We start from the raw sequence: 6,000 nt of genomic DNA on the forward strand, positions 1-6,000 counted from the left end.
TACCTATGACTTAGGAGGTATGTCATAAGAAGGAAAGAAGTCCATTATTTTTATTGGTCACTAACATCATGAACCATTGGCTTCAACTCAGAGCAGAGACTAGGTTAAAATTTCAATTTATTAATAGAAACAAATGACAAATACTTTATTGCTAATATTAATGTGAATTTTGTTTTTATCTACAAGTGATGATCTAATAATAGGGGTTCATTAAAGAACCCATTTTCAACTTTCTGCAGTCCAAATGCTTCTTAGAAGAATGGTCCCCAAAGCTTCTGTCTCTTCAGGGTCTCTCAAGGGGTATATCTTTACTTACCATGTACCAGGTTTTACTGCTCCTGAAAAAGGAATTTGCAGTTTTGTGATGAGTAGCCAGAATTCCATATACATATATATAAAGGCCTACCTATAAATAGGACTCACTTGATACAAAACTTGCAATTCTGTCTTTTGGCTGAGTATCTGCTTAGAACCTGAAGGCCCTCAAAATGACAGAAATACTTCTTTGAAGTAATTTTCAGTATTTGAAGTTGCTGTCAACAGATGTTGAAATATTTTTTCACTGCTTTTTCCCTAGCAAGTGTGAAGGGCCTTTAAGCCATCAAGTGGAAGACCCAAAATAAACAAAAAGAGAGAGTTTATACATAAAATGTGTAAGTTACAAAACTCCTTGACACAGGATAGTGGCAGTCAGAAGCATACATAGGTGTAGTAAGACACTGACACGTACATTGACAAGAAATTTCTGCCTCAAGAAGTCCCTGTGCCACCAGCCATTGTCAGCTGGGACTTTTCTCAGAGCAATTTTCATGGTATCATTCCTCTAACCTTATCTTTTTTTCCTAGACATTTGCTTGAGACAATTCTTCAAGACAAGTGACCTAATACAGCCTCTGCTCTCTGATGTTCATTGGCTTGTTTCCATATGCAAAGCATAAAATGAGCTTTAAAACAACAAATACTGGAACAGATGTTACGTCATGGCCTGGTTCTCCTCTCTTCACAAAACTTATCTGTTCTGTAGATCAAGTGAGATACCTTCTAAGTCCAGACTCTTTTCAGTTCCTGGGCTTTCTTTCCATAGAAGGAGTTAAGAGGGAGGTCAAGCCCTGTCTCTCTTGGCTGTGTAAGTGTCTTTAAATGTTTACCGAGACATAGCTTATCTCTGGCAGTTTTTTTTCTTGATTTGCTTTTCTTACAGCCCAGTGTTTAACTAAACAAACAGCCCAACAGTCATCCCAACGGTCATGTCAACACAGTGTATTCATTAACTATTTTTGCAGCTCCTCATCCATCACTGTGGATTTTAGAGCTTGACCTGGACATGGAAGTCATTGTTTTAAGGACAAGCATCTGTGTGGTTTCATGCTCATTCAGCTGAGTGAGTTTGAAGTGATTTTAAGCACAGCTGGGCTTATTTAAATGTGGAAGATTATAATCTAAAACACTTCAAATACATAGATTCAGATCTTCATTTTCAAGAAGTGCAATTAACTACTGGAAATGGGCTAGCCAAGGAAGTAAGGGATGGTCTGTTTCCTGGAAAATTTATGGCTAATTAAATGAGAATGGTTTAGTCAAACATGTGAGATACAAATGTCACAGGAGGAAAGGGATGAAGGAGTAAGAAGATTTATGCTTTACCACAGGTGACATTAAAATGATCCATTCTGGCATATAAAAGATATCTCAATTTCAAAATCATGTTCTAGTGGAGCAGCCATCCCTCTAGTGTTCCCATTTTAAGCCTGATGACTTGGATCTTTCACACACCTTGTTAAATCTTCCATCAGATTACACAAATTGGTAAGACTAAATATGAAGTAAGAGAGAAGGTAGGACAGTCTTTCCATTTTGTTTTTACTTATTTCTTTTGTAGTTATTTTTATGTCCCGTTAAATCACTGACCTGATAATAAATGTATCATTTAAAAAGTAGTGTCTGGTCTACCTTTTATACATGAGTCCAAAGATTTTTCTTTTTGAGCTGTCACAGTCATGTTTTAAAATATTTCCTAATGATTTGTTATTTACTTGTCCTACGGTTCTTCACTCAAATACTGCAGTGTTTAGGAATTTTCAAGCAGCAGCTGTAACCATACCAGATATCAGAAACAATACGTGTAATTACAGATGTATTTTTACAAAAAAAATCCCTCTTCACTACCTGTCAAGTTCAATAAAATAACTGCAATTCTGCAGATAATTCGGAATGCAAAAATGTGAGGTTTCTAACTGTATTTTTCTTGCATTGTGAGTTGTGTATGATGAAACAGAATGAAAAAAGCACATTTTTTTTAATTTTACTTAAGTGGAAACAGTGTTTGCATCTGCAACACTGCTCAATACATGCTCTTTAAACTTTCCCATGGGGAGGGAGATCATCCTTCCTCAGCTAAGGGAGTGCCCCAGGTATAACACAACTAGAACTAACTGCACTGGAGTGGGCAGGAGCAGGAACACAGCTCCATATCCCAATGTCTGGTGTCTTCCAGGCACCTAGGACTGCACTGGGGAAGTGGCAAGTCATGTGCTGATTCGTAGAAAAATTTGATGAGAAAGAGTTAGAAATCCACAGAGAGTAAAAAACTGAAAATGGCACCATAGTAAGTGGGGCATCGTGGAAATAGAGGCATAAGTTGGGTTTTAAAAGCAGGTTGTGAGATTCATTTTTATGTCACTAAAATGAAATACTATTTTTCCTTTTGAAGAGAAGGATTATGCATACGTTTGTTCCACAAAATGAAAAGAAAACAAAATTCACTCGTCAAAGCACAATATCCAAAGGAATATGAACCCAGTGAATATTTTCTTGCTTTCTACTGTTAAATATATTGTAGTTTTTCTAAAACTCTGAAAAAACAAATATTTCACAATGTCCATAGTGGAAAATACTTAATGAGGGTAGGTTCTTGAAGTGCAATCTAATTCAACGGCAGATATTCCAAAACAGTCACATATTGAAAAATATATTTATACCTACTCTGTAATGATGTACAGATAACAAATATGCTTTACTTCTGTATTTTATTAAATCTTAAGTATTCATAGATGAAGCCATGCTGTGCAGATTTCTCATTACAAAAATACCTTTTAGGGAAAAGCATTTTTCCTTTGTACAGCCAAGAGGGAACTGCTTGGCACAGCAAAAGAACTGGAGAAGCAGTAATTTTCTATTCATCCATACACTTAACAGTGATAACTGTTTTCTGACAACGTGCTCCTTGCCAGACATGCCTCTTCTTGTGAGTCTGACCTGTGCTTCTTAACCCACTGCACTAAATTCAAACCTGAGCAAAGCTCATGGGCCTGTGAATAGATATGTTGGGGTTTGATTTGCTGACCCCCCAGAATTTCTGACCCATTGGCCCAAACAACACTGGCTCTCTATCAAAGGGAGACACACAGCCCTGTGCTCTCTGGCCAGTTCCCAGTCAGCACAGGGACACCAGGGCAGTGGAGACTGGCACAAGGTGCTTGATCCTCAGCTGGTGTGTGACTGCAGCTGCTGTGCCACTGGCAGCAGGGATTCAGCACATGCATCACTGGGCACAGTGTCTGCAAGGCTGCAGAAAGTGAAAACCCTGGCCAGAAGCACATCTGGAGCCTTCTCCTGTAGAGCTCTGTTGTCACTCAGGAGTGTCCCTGCCCCAGCGTTGGTGGCTTGCTGCCACAGTCCCTTAGGGGTGGGATATGCTCTATTCTGATTCCAAAACGCACCTGCTGGGGGGCCATGGGCTCCTCCAGCTGCTCAAAGCTGTGGCACATAGCAAGGTGTTCATGTCCCAGAACCATCTGTGGCTGGCACAGGGCAGTTCACGGCCCCACAGCCTCCTGCTGCCCACACCCTGCCACTCCCGGCCAGCAAAGCATCTGTGAAATGGCCAAACTGAAGGACTAAAGAAAAACGACACTTTCTGAACCGCGGGATCAAGCAAAGGAATGTGGTTGTCCCATGATCACCCAGCCCAGGGACATGGTTCTCCCATGGTCACCCAGCTCCTGCTGTGGTTTTGGAGGGACTCTCCACAGCCTGTGCTTCAAGACTCCTGAGCAGTTCAGGCTTATTCAGTGGTCCCAGCTGATGCCCCATGGCCTCAGAAAGGGTTACTGAGAAGAAGTATTAATGGTTTCTGATAATCTAGAAATTAATTACATAGTAATATAATTTATTGCTAAACTAGGACTGAAACTATTTTGTCATGGCTGGTGTACAGTACTCCAAAGCTGCCAATGTCACTGACACATGATGTCATCTTCTGGGCCAGAGAGAAGCTTTCAAAAGTAGACTCTGAAATTACAATTTTTATTTTAATAATTCATCACAGTTTTCTTCATGGTCAAGAATGCCTTTTGTGAATGATCACATTGTGGGGATAATTAGAACAATATGAAATAAATGGGATGAGTAAATGTGTTTTTCTAACAAAAATCAGAGCTGAACAAGGAGAACTCTTTTGTGACTGAGTTTCTACATACAGCAAGGGTGTTTATAGCACTACGGATGACTTGTGATTCAACCTTAATTTAAGTTTCTGGCTGGATTATACTCTGTATCAACAAGAATTATAATTTTAATACCAGTCCTGTATTTAATTCCAAAACTGGTGCAGTTGTGTGTTTGTTTACACATTTTGATCCAAGATAAAATCCTAATGACAGTAAATAAACAGTGTCATGAAATCACTATTTATTTGTCATTGCTAAGAGAATTCATTTGTGCTGAACTGTTTTTCTAAAAGGGTTTTTAAGGCTTTTGTGGGTTGGTTTTATTTTGTTTTCTGTTGGTTTCTTTTTTTTTTTTTTTTCACAAGTATTTTAACTTTATTACCATGTTACTGAAAATGCTGGCTTTGCACTGAATACTGCTCTCACTTGTATCCTCCTGTATAACAGACTTTTAGTTAGTAAACACACTTTGAAAGTGAGGGTTCCAAGTACTGGTATTTGCTTACAATCTCACCTTTGGGAAAAATATTTATTGAGGTAGGGCATCCTGTGGAAATTTTCTTTTCTCCTGTAAAATAGATCAGTTTACTATTTTGTTCTGCTGTTTTTATAGGGTAATTATTGCATATAGATACATAATGGGAATGTACACCAGAAAGAAGGAAAACTTGCTTAAACTGTAACAACTAGTGATACCCAAGGACAACTGGGTAGATTTGGTACAACTGAGCTATGAAATTTGGAAATAACTTAGTTTCAAAAATTTAACCATCAGAAAACCAAGGTTATGCTTATTTTTGCAATAAATGATGGGGGCCAAAAATTCAAACTTATTTTAAGACACAAACTGGCAGAAAATTTTGACAACAGGTGAGTTTTATTGGAGGGGGAGGAGATAGGATTTTATGTGATAAATGAAATGGGTTTCTTCCATGGTAGCAGGTTTCAAACTAACCTGTGCAAAGAGCCAAGACTTTTCTGAGTATGAACTAGAAGGTCATGTTTCCAAAACCTTATATTTTCTGTCTCCACAACTAAACAAGAACTTGCATATGGCCTTGAAATGGACTCTACAAAGGTTTGTGAAAAGGAGGGTGGAAGACACAAGTTTAATAAAGACACAAAGATGGGAATTTAAGGAAACACACTTCAGTACTTTCATAGCCTATGCTATGTTTACCCTGGATATCAATGTAGGAAAAAGAGGAGTTCAAAAGAGCTGACAATGTCTTAAACACTGTGTTTAGACTGCCAAATGCTATGGATGTCAACTGTTGTATTGGGGAAGAAGAAAAAATGTATCGAGATCACTCCATGAAGATTGAAAGCTCTCTAGTGTCTTCAAAATACAAGGAAGCATCCAAATAAGGCCAAAGTGCAATCAGCATTAACTAATAGCTTAAGGATTTAGGCCCAATTCATGGAATAAAATATCTCTTGCTACTGTTAGTTATGTCAAAGGTTATCAAAAGATAGTTTTAGTTGAAATTATGGAGCAGAGGCTATTTATTCATCCTTCTCTGTTGTGCTGTTTCTGTTAAAGGTCTGGAAA

The sequence above is a fragment of the Cyanistes caeruleus genome, chromosome 1, assembly GCF_971803275.1.
Source record: "Cyanistes caeruleus chromosome 1, bCyaCae1.hap1.1, whole genome shotgun sequence".
NCBI classification, from domain to species: Eukaryota; Metazoa; Chordata; class Aves; order Passeriformes; family Paridae; genus Cyanistes; species Cyanistes caeruleus.